The 22,985-nt window shown below is 33.8% G+C and overlaps 1 long non-coding RNA gene across 1 annotated transcript; it reads left to right on the forward strand.

Annotated features, from left to right (window-relative positions):
- The first annotated feature begins 136 nt into the window (after positions 1-136).
- On the forward strand, positions 137-20,959 carry LOC148618737 (uncharacterized). The gene is made up of 3 exons (XR_015921427.1): positions 137-273; positions 9,419-9,515; positions 17,224-20,959. It is a non-coding gene; the product is annotated as an uncharacterized LOC148618737 (long non-coding RNA).
- Positions 20,960-22,985: the final 2,026 nt, after the last annotated feature.

The following is a 22,985-nucleotide window of genomic DNA, read 5'->3' on the forward strand; positions in this document are numbered from 1 at the left end:
TGTAGCTTTCGTTACTGCGAAATTTAACCTAAAAATATTTTAACTGTGCGCCCCCAATCTAAAATCCTGGATACGTCCCTGAAGAGATACGCCCACAAAAGTAGAATTTGAGTCAGGTTATTTGATATCCAAAAGATATGTAGTAACAGTGTTATTAGTGTCATGTTAGTTTGATATGATGTAATGTGTACATTAGGGCTTTGTAACCCCCGGAAAGTGAAAAATTAAATTTAGGAGATTTAAAAAGACCAAGAAAATGGAATGTTCATACAAGTGAGTTTTTCCTCTTGTCAGAAGGTTCATTAGTCCATACTTTCATTAGTCAGAAGGCCCGATCTTCCGAAAAAAACAAAATGTGTGATTTTGCTAATTTTAGGCATTTAAAATGGTTATATTTGAATTGTTTTTGATTTTCACCTTTTTCCGCTACTGTAACACTGAAAAATAATCTCGGATGCAGAAAAGAAAATTTCATCTTGAACGCGAGGAGCTTAGAAAAAAGTAATGGTAAAAATTGAATCAGTTTAATAACTATAACTTCAGATCCGTCAAATTACGGATAGATCAATCCGTCTAGTGCCTCCAAGTGTTACCGCAACTTTCTTAGTACCATTGTTAAGCTGAGGCATTGGGTTACATGATGCCACATGTAAATGTTAGTTTACTTCGTTTTGTAGAAAGAAAAAGTTAAAAACGTAAATAATGGATTTTTGCCTCAACGAGGTATACAAAGTACTAAGAAAAAAAAAAACAAAACAAATGCTTCGATTTAGTTTTTGGCGACAAAAAGAAGGTGTAAATGTACCTAAAAATTATTTTTGGGTTGATGATTGGGGGGATGCACGGGCGGGGTGTCTCAGCCCATGTACTAGAACAAACGCTGTTTATATTCAATTAATCTTTTATAACAACATGTGACTTTAATTAACTGGTAACACAAATTAAGACGAAGTCTAATTATGTCGATAAATGAAGATTTTTCTCCCGGGAAAAAGTTCGTCCTGTCAAGATTTTGGATTTATCTCTAAATTAATTTCAAATATTTATACATCAAAATGAAGCACAAATTAAAAACCTTTAAGGATACGATAAATATTTTTGACAGACATTAAGTAAATTTCAAATATTTTATGCTTTGTTACCACACACCCACAAAAAAACTTCACAAATCACGTCCGTCCAGTCCAGATTTTTCCACTTTAACTTTCTCAAAATTAAATATTTTTTTATATCAAAATATACCGTTTAATACTGGCTTCACGAATATGTAAAACGTTTTTGATAGACATTTATAACTTAGAAAAAAATTAACTTTCTCCAAATGAAATATTTTTATATCAAAATGTACCTATTAGTATATGGTTTAAGAATAAGTAAACATTATTTGACAAACATGACATATTTTATGAATAACGAACTTTCAATCATCAACATGTTCCCCTTTTCATCGCATTTTTTTTTCTCAGCAAAAGTGTGTCCTATCAAGATTTTCGCTTTATTATTTGACATTTTTCATATAAAAATTAAATCAGTCAGAAGCACTTTTATTCTTCTTTAGAAATCATTCTAATTTTTTGAATACCATTAAATAAAACAAAAGTTATAGCAAAAAAATGTATAGGAAAATGCCCGTCCTGTTTTAGACCAATCCCTCTTCCGGTGAAAAGTCACTCATGAATAACATGTTTATTCTTAATTTGTCTGATGTTAGTGCGTTCTTTGTAACCGTGTCGATCGACTTCCAACGAAGAAAGATATTGGAAAACTACGACTTTCGGGGTTAGAAGAAGTATCTTACAAATTAATAATTGTAGAAATGTAAAAAAAAGGTGTTACAGAAAAAGTAACGACATTAAGCAAAGAAAGATACGTACATGTACAAACTGCAAGTTACAGTGCTAAAAAAATCATTTCACGAATTAACATTTAAACAATCTTCGATTAACAAAGAAAGAAAATACAGAGAACAAATGAGCAAGTAACAAAGTTAAAAGAAACGCATGAACTTATTTATGGCGGATATCTCCTTCCATATGCAGTAACGTTACAGAATACTTTAGAAAAGTATTTAAAAATGCTACCGCTGTGACAAAAACAATAATAAACTTGCAAGTCTCTAAAGATAACGGACAGAAACCTAAACGAACAACCCAGACTCCACAAAAACATGTCAGCATGTACTAGGTGCGCCGATGAGTGTCCCCTGCTTTTCTAGAAACACCCATCGAGTTGCATATGCCATAACCGCAGATAAATGATTAACACAAATAAATAATGTAAAATTGACCAACTATTTATTTCAAGGATCGGAGATGCAGACCTGGGTCATCAAAGCCAATAACCTACTTACTAACGAAAGTTTAAACTTCGGACTGTCAACTCCATGACTACCGACCCCCACATGACACATGTGGAAATGGAAAAAGAATGGCAAAACATTATATTTGCTTTTATTGCAAAATCATAAATATAATATATTCTTGTTCCAGAACAAATGACAAAATATGTTAACCATTTACATTGCAAACATTCATTTGAATGATTTAACGTAGATAACGTAGTTAACATAGATAATAATTATTAGTTATTTTTCTTTTATTTTGTTATACAATGACACTTTCGAAAAGAAGTTCTACTCTGATTTAAAGATTGACATCGTTGACATGATCAGGTGTCTTTATACTATTCATTGCATTCAAGACCAAAGTTCCGGATATTTTGTATGTTGTTTTGCATAATGCATTGTACCGTGTGCCCTATTTTGGGGTGCTTAGACATTACGTTTATTGCATTTGAATGATGACTTGAACTAGAAGTCGATGGTAAGGGAAACTATTGCCCAACTTTTACGACAAACGTGATGACTTTTCATTCAGAATTGTCAACTTTCCTTTCATCTGTGGAAACATCCCTTCAGCACCGGCATATGGAGTGTTCATATCCCAACTCATACGTTATGTCAGAGCTTGCTGAAACTACACAGACTTTTTGTATCGCGCTAGACTTCTAACAAGTAGGCTTCTTGAACAGGGTTATGTCGCTACAAGATTGAAGTAATCATTACAGAAGTTTTATGGTCGTCATCATGAACTCGTGGATCGTTACGGTGTATCCTTCCTTTCCTCTTTCGACTACCGGGACTTGCCATTTTATGAGCAACTCGGCGGGTGTTTCTGGAGAAGCAGAGAGCGCTTACCCTACCGGTGCACCTGGTCCATGCTCCCAGTTTTAGTGGAGTCCGAGTTGCTCATTTGCTTTTGTTACTTTGTATGTGTTATTATAGTTACTTTATGTTCTTTGTTATATATGTCTGTTTTCCATGTCTGGTCTTTGTTCCTGGATTATATTCCTTTGATTATCGCTAGAACCTTGGTTCCCTTTATTACTATTTCCTTTTTAGGTTCCCAGCTTATTTTCTTCCTGTTTCATTTGATCAAAATATTGTTGTGATTGAAGACGCAGCGTGCAACACCTTGTTCCAATATGAAATATGAAAGTTCAATACCACTAGCTTTATAAATTGAAATTAATCCCTCAGATGGATTTTAAGCGATCTGTTTCAAGGTGGCAGCCAAACTATGTTTTTTATAGAACCTCAATAACTATAATATTAGAAAAGTTCAAGACGCAATCAATCGTACGTTTGACTTAAATATATTTCATGCAAAGATACATATAATACTCAAACTTCATAAAAAGTTTCATCGTATTACCCTGAACTGTTAAAAAGTACACTTCTTTTGGCGTGGAAGCTAAACATGCTTTGTTATATATGTAAAATATCAATATCTATGTCACCCTTGTTATAATGACTTATATGTTTTTTTTTCTGTTTCTTATCTTTAATTTATTCATTTCTATATAGATTCTGTTTGTCGCCATGTCACCGCGTAAGGTGTTCCGCAGCATTTTATAAACTTTTATGAAACTCTGTTTGTCCCCGCTGTCCCCGATCCAATGTGACACTGTATCACTGCGTATCCGCAGTACTTTATAAAATTTTATGAATCTCTGTTTGTCCCCGCTGATCCGCTCCAATGTTAAGATTCTGTTTGTCATCTTGTAACCGCTCTCTTTGTACAATTTTATAAAGGCTTTGTTTATAGCCGCTGTTGGTTACGCTCACACTTTTATAGATTTATATGTAACCGGTGAAAAAATGCATACCAACTAAATTCATACCCGTAATCATGACATAATTAGATTTATTTGAAAGGTTGTTTTGTAACTTTGTATTAATGTTGAGTGCATTCTGAAAGCCATTATGACAGGAAAAAAAATCGTTATTTTCACATGTCATATATTCTAAACATAGTATATACTTACTGCACTGAATTGCAATAAATAGATCAGATGACACTGTCATGATTGGCTTGTACTATGATCAAATATTTTTCATGCGAACAAAATTATATAGGTCTACGCAAAATTCAATTTCTTTTTTTTTTAAAAATCATAGAAATTATTCATTTTGAAATACTATTAAGGTAACCATGTACTGAATCAATTTATATTTATATCGACTGTTTGAATTTTTACGCCTAAAAATCGTCAAATTGCAAAAATATAGGGATAAGTGAAAAGGAAAAGACCGAGATTGACTTCGAACGTCTCTAAACACGCTCTTGTTTTTCTAAATTGTTAACATTTGACACTAATTTAAATTCACAAATCTGAAATTCTTAATACGAATTACATTCATTTGTGTACATAGACTGGCATTGCCAGAGGGGCAAGTATGGACGCAGACTGGTATTGCACGAAAAGCAAATTTGAACATACACACGATTTTTCTTGAACGTGTTTGCATTGTCTAGAAAACATCTCCATATATTTATATCAATAATTGAATTATGCACATGTTGATAAGTATTCATCAAGATGTGTTACTAAACATCTAAATGGTGAACCAATTCCACTATGAATTACCATGAGACAAGTCGTAATTATACATATTACAATGCTTCTTACTTGAAGATGTACTTGCATGGATGTGTTGAACTTGCTATGTCATGTTAAGAATTGGCCATTTCACTTTATACAGGTTAGCTTGATAAAATTGTGGACTCAGTTTTGTTTTTATATTAACAGAAACCTACAGTGTTGTATCTGTCAGTTACATGGATGGCCTTTATTTTAAAATGGTAGGGGCTATAAGCTAAAAATCAAATAAGAGCATTTCTTCAGTAGTTAGTAAAATCATATCAAAATTTCATAGCAATTAGCTATAACTATAAAGTCATCAGCAAGAAAACCAAGTGAATATGGACGACGACACGGACGCCACCGACGGTAACTCCGCTGTTAGCACCGTACCAATATACAATGTTTTGCGGTAACACTATTATATTAAATATAAACATATACATAGACTAATTCGGGGTTTGGGAATGCTCCATTTTTAATTCCCTAAAAAGCCTGTCAAATTACTCAAAAAACTTGGTAATTTTTTGCGAGTGAAGTATTAATGTCTTGATACTGAATAAAAAAACCTTTATCCTTTTAAAAGAAAAGCGATTCATCCATATTTCTCTATCTGCAAATATTAGAAAAGAAAAAGAGTAGACATTTATCTTTAATACGTTACAAAAATAATCAAAAATGTTTTTTTTAACATACATTTTTAGTTGTATATCAATGCCTGCATTTGTTGATTGAGTGTACGGTGTTACTCTACATCTATAATCATATACAGTAAATCTAACTGTGCAATTCAAAATCATTGTCTATTGAATATTCTGGGGAAAACATCATCTGACATCACTATGGCTATAAAACATTTTTAAAGAACATTGCATGTGCAATGTATTTTATCTTGCATGCACATATGTGTACAATATTATAATGAAATGAGCTCAGACCACTTCCATCAAAACAAAAAATATATCTCAAGCGCCGAATCTCAGAAGAGATTTCGCCGTGGACTATGTCTAAAATTATTACAATGTAGTTGTAGAGTCTTTGCATGTTTGGTTTTCATTGTATTCTGAGTTTGGTGTCACTATAATGACTTATTTCATTTCAAAAGTTGTAAATAAAAATAGATCCCTACCTACCGACCCTATAAAATTTCGGTATCGTGATCGGAAACATAACTTTATTTTTTACTTTAACATCAATTGACTGGCATCCACGAATAAGTTGACTTTTATGTTTGTCTTACATGCACTTGAAACTTGATTTTATCCCGAAAAATATTTTGCTGGGTCAAAGATTCAGCAAACGCTGTAGGCTGTACCAGATCGACATTAAATCAGCTGGTAATGCATTTAATGAATTGAATAAGTGAACATGGTCACATGACTACTTTAATTTTACCGAATACTCCATACCCACATTCACGGGTTTGACTATGCTCGGAGACTGTATAAACGCCACGGTGCTTTGCGACATCCGTGAGAGACCCCAAATGATAGCCTAGGGCGTTCAGAAAAACCCTCCGACCGTCATGAATAACAAATACAACATATGAGTGCAAACCGGGTCTAACAGTATTGAGTATATGTGTTAGCACGAAAACAAAAATTAAACCAAGAATAGGAATAGTCACCTGATGGTCAGCGTCTTTCATATCGTGGAAATGATTAGCTAAAAAATATGTTACGAAAGATTTTTGGTGATATTAGTGGTTTATATCCACAAAGACAGTCGAATTATAAACTCAATTATCTGCTAGAAGCAATGATTTCATAGCTTTACAATACACGAAATGAAGGCTGTAACGGATATACATGTACTAGGCGATAATGAGTCACTACAAACAGTTATACAAGTTTGAAGTAAAATTAATGCTTGGTATTTGTGCATCAGCCAAAATTATCTACTTGAAAGCTTGATTGACAATGAACGAATTTTGACCTTTTCCTTACACTAAATTTACACGAAAAATATGTACTGCAGACTCCATTGCTTCTAGAAGTGTTTCCTTACGACGACATACACAGAATAAATATTATATAACTGGTTTTTTTAATACCTGAAATACTTGAAATATGCATGTACTGAAAATTCAGTGATCAATTAATTTATGAAGCAAGTATTGTATATCAATGAATAGCGCTATGTTGTGTACGTATAGTATACAGAGTTTTATATAAATTGTTTACTTTACTTTAGAGCATTCAATTGATTTTTTAAACTTTGGGAGCACAATTCCATCATAGTGTATTGAATAATTTGTGTTATCGAAGTTCAATTCAAGGGCAATTATAAGTAATATGTACTATATAAACTGGATGGGTTTCGCGGAAAACGATTATTATTCTTGCTATTGAGCTTATAAGCTTATACAAAGGAAGTACTTAGGAAGTTAAAACTGAATCAGGAACAGTTCTTGTTATAGGTATAGAAATGTACTTCAAAGCGAATTTAATTAAAGTGTTGTAACAGTTTTATGATTCTCTTAAACCAATGGGTTCAATCTGATTCAGGAAGTTTACCTGGATTCGGAGAATTCGATAATAATCTACATATATATATTACCAAGTATTTGATTTATGTTAAGCATTTGAAGGAGAAAGTCATTAAACACTTGCAAGTTAAGAGGTTTAAACCAGTTAAAACCTAATACTTCATGTATTATATAGACTCCTTAATTCGTTTTCAAATGGTCCATAAATTGATGTCTTTACACAAAGAGTGTTAGGCGACCTGTTGAAAACGACAATAAATAATTACAAGTACTTGTGGAATTATAAATTACTTATTGATGACATCTCAAAACTTGATACTGCGAGAGACTCTCTGAATTAAATACGTGGTATAAATGTACCCACTGAAAATTTCTTAAATTGAATCATCATTTCTTCATAATAATTGATCTACTTCACCCGGGAAGTGTACTACAAGTGTAGGTACAATAAGCTCTCTAAAGTATCTTTTAAAGGTTTTGATTCTTTCATGTACAGTTAATTCTCAAGAATAAATAGAAAATGCATATAATACAAGTCCAGATAAGATTAGCCATACCGAGTACGTGCTTGTGTATGGATTCAGGTATATTGTTGACCATTGTTCCGGTAAATGAATTTCGATATTTCTGTAGCTTCGTGTGATGAATGGATATAAAATGTCTATGGTTATCAACCGAAAAGCATCATTTTCCTCTTTTTTCTGAGGCAATGCATTTGTATAGTATATCTCAATAAAGAGTACACAACACCGCTTTCGTCATATATAGTTGTTGTTTTATTTATTATTGAATTTAATAAAATTTCAAAAATAAAGTGATCTTACAAAAACTTATTTGCATACAAAATTGACTTTTCTGACACAAAATTGACTTCTGTGAAACAAAAATAACTTTCGTGACAAATTTTGTCATAATATTTCATAGTTTTGTAAGCAAATTCCACAGAATCCAAACTAAACTGATTTGCATACAAAATTGACTGTTTTTATTAGGTAACAAAAATAAAGTGTCACAAAAATGAATTTTGTCATGCAAATAAGCTTACAGATTCCTTTGGATATGAATTCTGTCGTGACGATTTTGCAAGGAAGTCTCTCATTGGATAATACTTTTTTACTTACTTTTGCAAAATACCGCATCAACCGTATGACATGCCCTTACTCGAAGTAACCGGAAATTTGCGAGATCCGCGGATACTATATCCAATGAGAGGCGATCTTACAAAATCGTGATGAGAGAATTCATTTGCATATCCAAAGGATTCTGTAAACTAATTTGCATACAAAATTGACCTTTGTGAATTTTTGTTAAAGTTTCGCTTCTGTCTCCACAAAAAAAAAAATAATTACAAAATTACAGGATGCTAACTAATTTAGTCTACATTTTACATACTCTTTTAATTCTGGCTCACACAATTGACTTTTGTTATTTAATTTCCATATCAGGTAATAAAAGTCAATTTTATATGCAAATAGGTTAACATTTGCATACATATTTTACAAAATTAAATTTTGTCTACAGAAATGAATTTTGTCATTTCAAAATTGAGTTGATCATAAAACAATAAAGTCTGTATAACATAGTTGTTTTGTATGACAAAAATGATTTTGTTATGACAGAATTCAAGTCCAATTCCCCGTAGTAGGAGGTTCATATAAATGAAAAGATGACTAACTTGCAAATTAGTGCACGATCACGATCAAAATTTGTTGTTTGAGCTATGGTTGACCTTTGTTTTCATATTTCTGCGTTTTTTCTGTTTTCTTTGCTTCTTAAATTTTAGCTTTATCCAACCAATTTGAATATTGAATTGTACAAGATAAAAATGGTCTGAATCATTTGAGGTCTTTTCATTTCTACATGTTACTGAGCTAAAACATTGCATGTATTGTACGTTACGCAAATGTCATGTTATATATATGAACTAATGGAAAGTAACTATGAAATACCATAATCATTTTTTAATTAATAGTATTGTAATACATTTTTTTTTGTAAAACCTTCCAGATACGTTTCTCTACAATTAACGAAACTGACCAATACCAAGAGCTACAGTTGAAAGTTCACACTTTCAGTGTTGTGTCGGATCAAAACAAGGAAAAAGGTATAATTTATACTTTTAGTTGATCCGTTTCAATAAGAAAAGAACTCAATCTGTCTCATCTTCTGACATTTTTTTAATTGACGAAAAACTTATATGCGATATTTATGCAATCTAACACGGAAAGCTCTGTCAAATCGGCACTTAATACCTATACAATGCTATTCAATACTTTCTCCTTTTAAAAATTGTATTCAACAATTGCTGAATATAAAATAAATGCTTTAGCACCATGAATTTAACATTTGTATTTCCCGTTTCATATCAAAACGACAATGCTTCTGTTCATTGCATGTTTTTTTTTCTCTTCCGCTGCCACTGAAGATCACGTTAGTGTGTTGATAAAAATGTTATATTTGTAGGAGACGTAGTGTTGATGTCATTTTTTGTAACGTCGAAATCGGCAAAATTTGACGTCTTTTATATATTGCGACGTACATCGTTCAATAATTTTTACATGTAGAAAGAAATGTGCTTATTTCATTTTTTACATAAAATAACACACACGACATGTTTTATTATTTAATTATTCGATTCGATATTAATATTTCGTACGTTTTGTTCGATTGAAATGATCAGATTACATCCTCAAATGGGAAATAGTTTGTCATCAACCATCTAAAAATGATTTGAAGGAAATTTTATCCTATGAGGAAAATGTTAGGAATTATGAAAACGAATTTCGTGATGCTCTAAAAAAAGTAAAATACCCTCACTAAAACAGAAAGCCAACAAACCTACAGGCAAAAAAGTCAGTAGCACCCTCCCGGAAATCATATTGTGAAAGCATATAAAGTGAATCTTTCCTATTTGGTTTTATATCTCTAATGTAAATGTATGTTGATATTTCCGAATTCATGTATTCGTTTCGGAATTTTATAATGTCTGTTGCTAAACATAAAACATTGCTAAAAATTTCGAGAAAACAAAACCTTGGCAAATCTCCCTCTTTGTTGAAATTTGAGACCGAAATCTCCCGTTTTTATTATACGACGGAAAAATGTTATGGCGCAGTCGTCGTCCGCGTCGTCGTCGTCGTGGTCTGGGGACACTTCATTTCCATGCGATAACTTTAGTTGTGGTTGACGAATTGTCTGAAATGTTGATATGATTTTACCAACAAGTAAGAAGATTCCTATTTAATTTGGACTTTGTTGCCCCTGCCGCTGTAGAAAAAGAGACCAAAAAGTGTAAAAATACGTATTTTATCAAAAACCCATGTAGATTGCTTTTTTCGATTTTAAATGTTCTATTTTTAAAGTCTTCTTTATTTAATTCAGCTAAACAAATGTACAGCAGATTTTATGTGTTCTTGGACCGTTTTCAAGTTATAGGGGGTCAAAGTTTGGGAACGCCTAAAACATTTTCATAACTTTTTTTGTTTTGCATGTTCGGGAGTGTTAGATAGCGGAAACCAGAGATGCTTTTCCCCCTCGAACTTTTGTTTTAAATGGGGACGTATCACCTGTTCTAAGGACTATGTGGAAAGGGTCATGTATGCGGAATCCGTGTCCATAGAACAATATTGATAGTCCCTCCTATTGACAAATACATCAATGAAATCATAATAAAATTGCAGCAAGCGTAATTTGGCATACTGATACACAAAACATCCAATTTGTAACGGTAAATCTTAATTAATTGCCGTATTTTTAAATATGGGTGGCATCTCTGCAAATTTCTGATTTAAATGATCAGGCACTTTTATTTCCACTTCCAGGGCTCCAAACAATTTGTCGTTGACGACGGCATTCAAATTCTTGAATGTCCCGTTGTTGTCGCTTCTTTTCGATCCACTCACATTCCCACATTTGCACGACGGTATATCCGAGATTTTCCATATACATGTATTCTATTTTTTCTTTTGTTTTGGATCTCAAGTCCGCGAACGGCTTACCTTTGACGAGATTTATACCGCAGTGTTGTTTGGGTTAAACCACAGTCGTGCCCGTGCCGTATACATCTCTGGAACTCATATATTAATTTTTTTTCCTAACAATAGCTGTCGACGGGAAGACGATCCATTCAGATTATTTTTTCTGTATCGTTGGCTGGGTATCATATGTGATGACCGATACTTCGTGCTTCCCATTCCATCCAATCGATGGCTATGCTTTTGTATCGCAACAGTGTCCGCTTTTCGAATATTAAAATGTCCGGTGGGTATCTCCTGTATAATGGACCATAAATATAACGCATTGGCGTCGTATCCCATGGCTGATTTACTGGGTTTGCACACCGAAATACTCAATAATTCGTGTTCGCTGGTCCATTCCAATTTATTTGAATTGAGACGGTTTGTTTGTTTCAACATAGTTTCAATATCGTAGGTGGCTCTGAACGGGTAGAAACAGTCCTCGGTGGGAATGACGATTCCTTCGTCCTCTAATTCTTCAAACACGGTTGTATTATACACCCCACCCGGATAATTATATCGGACGTTAACTTTGCAGTTTTGCTCGTGGCGTTGCATGGTCCAACATGATTTTCGCATTTTCTGCAGGCAAAACTATGGCTGTATTTATTCAAGTCGTTAATATAACTGAAATGGTCGAGATGAAAAATGATAAGCGTTTCCCAAATCCCTACTACTGATATTGTAATACACATTGATCTTATCATTACGCCATGAAAAATATAACATCGTCTGCAGCACAAACTGCTCTTTCCACAAAGAGTTGGTTTTATCAAAATACGCCAAGAAACAACTTAGATATATGGGTGAAATGGGAAACAGGCATTTCTTAATGTTACCCGTCCACTTATGAAAATGGACGTTCTTGTGATCGAATAATGCTTTCCCTTTACAATTAACGGCATCTTTCAAAGATTTATGATTGTAATCCTAAAACAGCAACCATTTTAGAACATTTCAAAATCTATATTGCCTTTGATAACTCCAAATTCTAATAGCAATATTTCGTTTTCGTAACCAGCCCCGGTTCAATCGAATGTTACACCAACAACGTACGCAATGTCAGGAGTAAACCATGAAAAGATAGACTTCACAGAAGTAAGAAAAAATTTTGTTTTAATAACATAAAGCAAAACAGATAGATATAGACTTAATAAAACCAATAATGACTAGTATCAAAATACTCATGTACTGAAACAATTTAAATCGATCGTTTGATTTTTTACGCCTCAAATAATCGTCAAATTGCAAATATAGAGGATAAAGGAGTGTATTCAGGTTCAGTGTCGGTTTACGTGGAGCACCTAGATGAATGAACACAAAACTATCCGACATACTGCGTAATTGATCTACAACCTTCTAGGTGGTCGTTCTCAGTTTCTAAATTTTCAAGTCGATATTCAATTTATCGACCTCGAAACTGTCAATCAAATCCTTCAAACTTAAGCCACAATCATTTAAATGAATCATGTCTTTGGAAACATGTCCCTCTCAATTAGCTACATTCCTCGGTTGATTAGCTTTTTAGCTCACATGCTACATTATCGCATAGACGCCTATGTGTCATTAAAGGCGCTTAGTTTCTTAAGCACCTACTTCAATACACATGTACATAGTAACATAAACACCAAATGCTCAGGATATAATTTCAACAATTATGCCCTAGCTTTATAATGCACGAAATGAAGAATGTAACGGATATACGGGAAGTGCTATCGTTTTCAACTTAATTGTTATAGTGTTATTTAAATATGAGAGGAAGACCAAGTATGCTCTAACTGGAAATCTTGTATGAAATTGCATGAAATATTACGTGTTCCTATAGAACTTAGTTGGAAAACAACCATGAATTATTCAGCCTCATTAGCGTAAATATTCCACAGGGACAACTTCGCCTCTGACGAAAATTACTATACCTTTAAAGAATTGCCATATATTTTTCATATTTTATTTTGACTTACTAAACGAGAGCACGAGCTACCCGTGCCTGTATATTCCCTGTATATTTCTAATTGGTCAATTATCAATTCATGTCACAAATCATTTATACGTGTAGAACCGCTTTCTTCGTAATCCAAATAGACTTCTCGCCCTGCGGTCTCACAGTCTATTTGAATAACTTGTAAGTTCATGCTATAAATATAACTTAATATTCTATTTCATCATAATCTTTCTTTCTCAAATTCTTTGCCTATCTACCTGTTTCATAGCATGGAGGTAAATCTAACTGATTCAATCAGAACCAGGAAATAAAAGATAGAAGAACCAATGAGAAAAAATAAAGGAATAGGATATGATCGAGGGACTGAAGATACTAGAAGAGATAGTCTCATAAAAAGAATATCTCTCTTTCAACACAGCGAACACACAAAACACTATACATAACAGTAGATAAATAATATAATGAATATCATGTGTTTTCAGTGTGAAAACATCCCGTCGAATAAATATAAATCTCCTGACCATGTATTATAAAGTCCGTGTCCTGATTAAAGGGATTACCATTAATTATACCATGTACCTTATAATAATATGTGTATTATATGCTCTGATTATATCAAATATTTATGTAGCGAATTTAACCCATGTTGGATTTGTTTTCACATTGTTCCAAGTTTGAGAAATTAGTTTCGTCAAAATGAAACTTTTAAAGGCCGGTGGGGTCAGAATATTATCTCGGCTTTAGTTCAACTCTTATATGGCGGGAAGCTTTGTAAACGTCAACAGACAGGCGAGCCCAGTATCGTATTTCCCCCCAGGAAAAATGTTTCGAAAGTATTGGCAGACCCGGGGGTGCAGGTGGTTAGCATTCCTCCATTATATTGGAAAATGTGTCATTATAGACAAAAATGGTAAATGATGTCCTAGCACTCCCTCTTTTTCTGAGGAACTCCGGCTGGCATAACTCCTTTGTGTCTAAATTTGCCCCTGATAAGATAACAGGTATCAAGGTTATCTTACCCAAAGTACTTGTGAAAATTCCTTATTGTTTTAACATTTGACAACCAGTCCTACCTGCTCAAGCTGTGCCAATAGCAAATAGACTAGAGGAGGTGGTCAAAATAATATGGAGTAGGCTTTGCCTGTACCAGCGAGCACCATGAGCTTTATCATACATTTACCGACTCGTAAGAATAGGACATTAAAACCCCTTTAACACAAAGGAGTGGGATCGAATGAGAATTCTTGTTTCGCCAGGTGCAATATTTTTATTTAAATTTCAGCAGCAAGCGAAATCAAAATTTCTATTTGAAAATCTGCTTTGTTTTATAATGGGGGTAGTGTTTTTCTTTTTCGTCAATAAATTAGAAAGAAAAGTGTTTACTAAAACTTTGAACATTTATTCTTTTTTCTCTCTATTTTTTAAGATCCCAACAATCAGCCTCCTTCTTTTCGCCTCGCTTTCAAAATGGTCGATGATTTTGTAAAGCTTCTCCATACTTTACATTTGTAACCATTAAGGGCATCTCTAGCAAAATCATATTCAGTTAAAGCGGGTCAACTAGATTAATTTATGCAGATACCGAAAATATTACAGTTCTTCATGGACAGTGGGAATATATTATACATATCATGTTGCGTAAACAAAATTCAGACGACACTGACAGCTCTAAATTCCATGAAGTATTACCGTTCCTATCTTAGAAAAGCTATGCTTCCAACTGGATAATACAATCGTAGTTGTATTTTTCCGAGGCGGGTTAGGATCTTGACGACAACAGTGGAACAGCGGAGATACACGTACGTGCATTCACGTTTTCCCGTTTTTTAATAACATATTACATTCACTTCGTTTAAAAGTACAAAAAATAGAAAAGACTCAAAAACAATCAGAAAAGATTGTTATTTTTACTGAAGCATGTTATTAACCTATATATTTTTTTTTGTTTTATTTAAGGTAACGATGAATTTTCTCCGTAAGGATAGTCATGTTTTGTTACTTCCTGGATACGATATTTTGTTCGTTAGTATATAGGGGAACTTTCGGCAAAATTAGATAGTACATGTAATAACCGTAAAGCTCACACTGCGTCGAGGTGTATGTTATTAAAGGAAAAGACCAACTTTCGTTATGATGTATCCATCAGCATCATGAAAACTGATTTATTCAACGGGTCATAGTTTGCCTTTCCTCGTTTGTCTACCCGGACTTGACTTTTTATGAGCAACTCGGCGGGTGTTTCTAGAAAAGCAGAGAACGATTGCCCTACCGGTGCACCTGGTCCATGCTCCCAGTTTTTAGTTTACTCATTTACTTTTGTTACTTTGTATGTATGATTTTAGTTACTTTATGTTCTTTGTTGTGTATGTCTGTTTTCCATGTCTGGTCTTTGTCCCTGGATTATATTCTTTTGATTACCGCTATAACCTTGGTTCCCTTGATTACTCTTGCATTAAGTTAGGCTCTTATGAAAAATCATACCCATGTAAACAAAAATGAAATATGGGTAGCCATCTTGCAGAACTCTTCTATCTGAAGGATAGTCATAAGCGATTAATTAAAACACCTTTTATAGTTTTTGTCAGCTCTGATTTGATATATTATAAATCCAATATGTTTTGTAATGATATACGGATTTAATTGTCATGGTCTAAAATGTTTTTCGTAAGGAGTTATGGGTTGTCACGATCTGAAATGTCTTTGGGTCTAATTGGCCGGCATAAGTAAAAATTATGGTTATTATAAACTGCGAAACGTCTTAAAATATTTCTTTATTTCAGTTAGTTTCGTTTCAGTCTGTTTAGATTTGTATCATTTTATTTTGGTTTTTTTTTTATTTCGTTCTGATTCATTTGTTCGAATTGTTTCGTTTCAATTCTGGTTTATCGATTCTTTTTGTTTCGTTTTGTTCCGTTATCATTTGCAGATTGTGGGTAATATTGGTTACGTGATTTTAGTAAACCTCTGGGCGCCAAACTGCAGACTGTTATGGCCACCCTCTCTTGGAAAAGCTTTGATTCGATTTGTATTTAATCATCGGATTTAGCGATTTTTTTTCCAAGACTGGTTTGGTTCTCAATCGCACTTCAAAGTATACGGAACTGAAGCTGCAATTATGCTAATTTTCAGCTCCTGAAATTGAAGGTACAAATCGAATATTGATGCTTTTTCTGGCCATAAGTATGCAGAACCTAGTTGATATTACAACCATTAACGCTCTTTTTCGGAGCGTATTAATATATAAACAAAGAATATTTCGTAAATATTTCTGCGATCCTGTTTTTTAATCACCAACACATGCTGTCTGGTCAAGCTTACGATTGCATATGTACAATTGATAAAAGAGAAATATTCAAAAGTTCTTTCAAATTTTGCGGTTTTGTGCGAAAATTAGGACATAGATAACTACACAGATGTACAGTAACTAGACAATGAAACTTATTGAAATTTTGCTTGTTGGAACTGCATAGGCATTATGTCAGCTGTTCCCTATCTTTTAAACATTTTACGGAACAACATTGATATTAACGCATTGTCCGAACACTGGTTACGTAAATCGCAATTTGATCTTTTTGACACTATTGACAGTCGTCGTTATAAAGCTTATGGGAAAGGTTTTAATGAATTTTTCCCTGAGAATTATAGATGTAAAGCCCGTAGTGGAGTGAGTTTTCTAGTTTCAAATCAATTATGCCCTTTTATATACTAAATAGACATAGACAATAGCAGAATATGTGGTATAGAACTGAAGATTCCAAATGAACCAATCATTTTCTTTTTGTCTATGTACCTACCTGCTGTCACACAACCACATGATCTATTTATCGAATACCTTTTAAATATTATATTAACAGTGCATTCTCTAATCACGGGATAGTTTCATGCTTGGCGATTTCAATTGTAAAGTGTCTGGGCCCCGTATTTCATCATTTCATCATCTCAGACAAACTGAGCAGCCTATTAGAAGAGTTATTGCTTCAAAACAATAGCGTGTTCCTTCACGTTCAAGAATTTGCTAGAGGGCCTACCCACACAATCATACTTTAACGGTCCAAAATCTGTAATTGATCGCATAAGTACTGATAGAGACAATTTGCGAGATGTTAGTATAGTTTTTGTAACGGACGATGATCATATGTACAATGTTTTGGACCATAAATCAATAGCATGTGCTTATTACAATGTGACAGACTCAAATCCGTTCTCAAATAATGCCACTATTAATGAATTTGCTTGTGAGAAAGTTGCTTGGTCAAAAGCTACAACCTCAGACGATCTAATTGACTACTAGTTTCCTTTGTCTCAAAATTTATGGTGTGTTCAAGCTCCAGCCGCTTCTTCCCCGGATGATATAGAGGTGTACTATAAAACTATAGTTGACGTAATCAAGTCCGCCGATAACGACACTCTACCTCGCAAACGATTCATAAAGCATCTTAAACCATATTAGTCTAAAACTGTTGATATCTACCACAAAACGATGAGAGAAAAACGAACTGCATGGTTTCTTAATGGCAAAGTTCATAGTCGTAATGATGCACATTTTGTGAACTATAAGAACGCTAAGAGGGATTTCCGACACCAACTGGAAAAATCGTATAATGAACATTTGCAAAAGTGCTGCAAAATGATTGAAGATTCTGTTGAAACTGATCAAAAGTACGTGTGGTCCGTTTTAAACAGTAGAAGACAACATAAAACTATTTGTCGTGAACTAAACATGAATGGTGTATCTCACACTAACGATAATGAACTATGTAATGCGTTGGCTGAACATTTTGAATCACTTTTCAAATTTGACGACACGTTAACAAATCAAGAAAACATCAATTTCATTGATGAACTGGTTCGTGAAATTCGTCTGAACTGCCATATTAATGATATCAAAATTGAGCAATTTGCTTTCATTGAGATATCTGACATTTGTATCAATCTGCCAAGCAACAAATCTACCGCTTTGGATGATATATCCTACGAACACATCAAATATGGCGGGAACACGTGGACTTCGATCGATTACACGTACAGTGTCATGAACAATTGTGTGCTGTTTCAAAACAACATGTCTCGTTGCCTCTTGAACGTGGTGGACGACAAGGTGGTGTTTTGTCAGCTCTGTTTTACCTTGTTTACATTAATGATCTACTTCATTATATTGACCGGTCAAAAAGCAGTGCTATGTTACTTGACATTTGTGTCAGCACTTCTCTGCAAGCAGACGATATAGCTCTGATATCATCAAATGAACACGAAATGCAAAATCTCATACATTTGTGTGAACATTATAGCACTTCATGGGCGTTTAAATTCTCTCCCTCGAAAAGTCAAGTTTTACATTATGGTTTCAATCCCCATAATACTTCAAACAACCTATCATTGTATGGTGACACAATACCCTTCGTTACTTCTTCTAAACATGTTGGAATACTTTTGGAGAGTTCTTTAAAGTCAACGAACAAAACTTTCAATGACTGTCGGTCCTTACGCTCATCCGTGTTGTCTGTTATCAACTCTGATATTCACCCGTCAATTGTACACCCACTGACTTGTTCAAAGGTAGTACAACAGTTGTGTTATACAAAAGCCTTGTATGGTTGTGAGCTTTGGAGTAGCTTAACTAAATCTGAAACTGAGATGCTTGAACGGTCAAATAAATTCGCATGTAAAACGTTACAAGGACTCTAGAAACGAACACGTACGGACAAGTGTACAAGTCTGTTAGGTTGGTTCAGCATTGAGTGTTACATTGATAAATGCAAATTATTATTCTTTGGCAGAATATGTAGACTAAAATCGAATGCATTGCCTAGAAGGATTATGGTGACCAGGCTATTCGACTTCAAATATAAATGCACTAAAACTCAGCTTATTTTTATTCCTGACGTGTATAGACTAGCTCATAAATACAATATGACAGAACACCTTGTTATATTTATGGACTCTAGTAAACTTCCATCAAAGAAAGCATGGTCAGCTATTGTCAGGGATCAGATAAAAAAGTCTGAACATTCTGAGTGGTATTCGAGGCTATCAAGCGACGAGAATTTTAACTTGTTCAGACGTATACGCAGCGAAATTAAAACACCGTGCCTGGACTATAGCAAAACTTAACCCAGAACTACTAGAAGCAGCTAAATATGTTATTGGCTTATGTTCCGTTATTAAACAAGACGATAAGATATTACTATGTGATCGATGTGGGATGTTCTTTTCAAATATCATAGAGCACATCTTAGTCTCATATAGTACATTGCAAAACGAACGTGTTGATCTTTGGAAAGACATTATTAACATTAATCCAATTCAGTTTAGCGTATACCTAGACAGTCTAGCACCTATTAACTTTACTGTTACTATCTTATCCTGCAATACTGATTTCGAACTAGAAAGTGATGAACTTGACTTTTTCAGTAAAGTTTGCGTACAGTATACATTCAGAATGTGCATAACTTTCCATAAAGGACATTATTGATCACCTGCTGTGTAACTTTCAGCGATTCACTCCCATTATATTTTTCTGACAATAAGTACATTTTTATGTAATTTACATAATGATAATCGCTTTTCCTTTTCATTATTCATGTGAAAACAATCTCTACAAAAGAGGAAATAAAGTAGATACACATATAGGGGAAATGTCCCAATTAGCGTTTTCTTGGGATATCGTAATCAATTATCCATTTACTTTCACTTAACAAACCGACTTTATGACGTCATAGTTCAACCGATCATGGTGGCACCCATAATGGCGGGAAAATAAAATTCTCTAATTACAAATCGTGATTAATTAGTTAGGAAAAGGAAATTATTTATTAGCATGGTGAGACCGACCTATGCTGAAATAAAGGTATGTTGACCAATGTCGGAGTTGACTATGACAGATTTATTTTATTATATGAAAACCAGGTAGATAACTTAGATGCTTTCTATTGATTAAATGATTCTTGTGACAATAGTACAGTAAGGTCAAGAGTCCAGGTTTGGAAAGCTTAAAAGACAATTTTTGATCAGGTGTGCTATCCAGGCTCTCTAGGGCCTCTAGTTTATTTTTGGTCTGATTAAAAATTATTTATTGAATTTAAAATTTTGTGCAATATAGTGTCCAAACCATTTGTTGTAGACATAGTAAATTGTAAGTCCTTATGCTTATTTGTGTCCAAAATGATATTGTGTCCACACTTGCCCCAACTGTTCAACCACTGCGGTTGCAACATGCTGCGCTTGGTGAAGTTTTTTTCTGTTCTATTTTGTAAATACTGGTCATTGATTCTTTTTTTATTATAGCTGTATACACTGACAGGTATTACATTGCTAAGTAATCATAGCTTATTCTTGATCACCGTAATCTCATTAAGGTTGCCTGTGTAAATTTTCAGTACTAAATCTTACATATGTCTCTTAATATTTATGGATTGACAGAGCTGATCAGTGGAGCTATCAGATGTTGGAGTTTGGTAATGAAGGTTTGACATTTTTATTAATATATAATAATAATTAAGAGTAATCAAGGGAACCAAGGTTATAGCGGTAACCAAAAGAATGCAATCCAAGGAAAAGACTAGACATGGAAAACAGACATACACAACAAAAAAGTAACTAAAATCATACATACAAAGCAACAAAAGCAAATGAATAACTCGGACTCCACTAAAAACAGGGAGCATGGACCAGGTGCACCGGTAGGGGAAGCGTCCTCTGCTTTTGCGAGAAATACCCGATGACTTGCTCATAAAAAGTCAAGTTCGGGGTAGACGAAAGAGAAAAGAAAAATATGACACGTTGAACAAATCTGTTTTCGTGGCGTGGATGAATTTGCATTGCAAACACTGTGTATATTAAGACATGCAACATATGTTTAAAAGTGAGGTATTATCTAAATGCAGTATATTAACCACTTATTTAAATAAAAGGCTACAAAACGTTTTACTCTCGTCATTTCTTTAGTATAACGCAGATTTTTTTTCATGCTTATTTTTATCCGTTAAAGTAATTTCATACGCGATAAGTAGTGTTTATATACATATATATTCTCAAGCAATATAATTTCCCATAGAAAGCAATGCAAAGTCAGCGTGAAATAATTTTCCAATAGCACGAATGCAAATATTAATTAATTAATTAATTAATTGATGACGTCATTCGTGACAAAATTTCATTTTAAGCATGACTGAATTATATTGCCATACAATAAAAGGGTTGTTACATAAGAACTGTGGAATATTATCCCTCGAAGATTGTATATTACATTCGTAAACTCGTGCAATATAAAATCCCATTCGGTTAACCAATCGATTAAGTACCCCCAGAAAGGATTATTGTTCAATCATAAACGAAATTGGGGAATATTATCCCCCACGGAATCGTAAACTCTTGCAATAAAAAATTCTACTCGGGATAATATTCCCCAGTATTCATGCAATAACCCTATTTTCTTTCTATATTTGTATTATTATATAGATGCATTGAAGTTTGTTTGTTTAAGGGTTTGGACGGAGATCGTTCTCACTGTTTTCGACCCTTAAAATCGAAGTCAGTCCAAAGCTGATGACAAGTATCCAGCTTTGCTATAATTTAAAGTATACTAATTCTCAGCTTTCATTACTATTCATATATTCTGTGTATATTATTCCTTCGGCTACAACAATTTCATATTCGGTATAGCAAAATTTTCCTGGTAAAAGGAACTTGGACTTTCTTGTAAATAATCGTCACCCACAGAAATGACCAATAATTTTTCCTAATTCTAAAATTCCTTAATTAGGAACCTCAAAATACCACAAGGAGGACTCTGTTACTGAGTGGGTGGTAGGGTTTCAACTTTTATTGCATTTAATTATTTTTACTCTTTAGAGTTAACAAAAGTAATCAATTACATAGTATTATATTGTATTGGAACAAATACAAGCAAATTGTCTTTCCGACAAACGAATCGCTGTGAAGTGAGGTTGATAAAATGCAAGAAACAACCATATGATAAACACTCATCGCAACCCGAGGGCGTAATAATATTAACTTGACATAGATGGTTCTGTTAACCATACAAGGTAGAGAACGGAGTGATTAAGCAAAACTCCTTTCAGATTAGACTTCATCAACTGGTTAACTTTTTAAAGTCCACACAGAGTAAAATAGAATTTTGTTACCCTAAAATATGGCGATAAGGATAAGAAAATACGAAATTGTGTTATCTCCTCCTCTTTACCGTTTATTGAATGGCTTTTATGTCAATAGCATATAAATATTACAAACTATGATAATAATAAAAATGGTGTGAGACAACGATTCATATAAGCGTAATCAAGGGAACCAAGGTTATAGCGGTAATCAAAAGAATGTAATCCAGGGACGAAGACAGGACACGGAAAACAGACATACACAACAAAGAACATAAAGTAACTAAAATCATACATATAAAGTTACAAAAGCAAATGAGCAACTCGAACTCCACTAAAAACTGGGAGCATCGACCAGGTGCATCGTTAGGGTAAGCGTCCTCTGCTCTTCTAGAAACATCCGCCGAGTTGCTCATAAAATGTCAAGTCCGGGGTAGACAAACGAGGAAAGGAAAACTATGACCCGTTGAATAAATCAGTTTTCATGGTGCAGATGGATACAC

The sequence above is a fragment of the Perna viridis genome, chromosome 4 (assembly GCF_037379345.1).
Source record: "Perna viridis isolate PV_CMFRI_1.1 ecotype Kerala chromosome 4, ASM3737934v1, whole genome shotgun sequence".
Taxonomy (NCBI): Eukaryota; Metazoa; Mollusca; class Bivalvia; order Mytilida; family Mytilidae; genus Perna; species Perna viridis.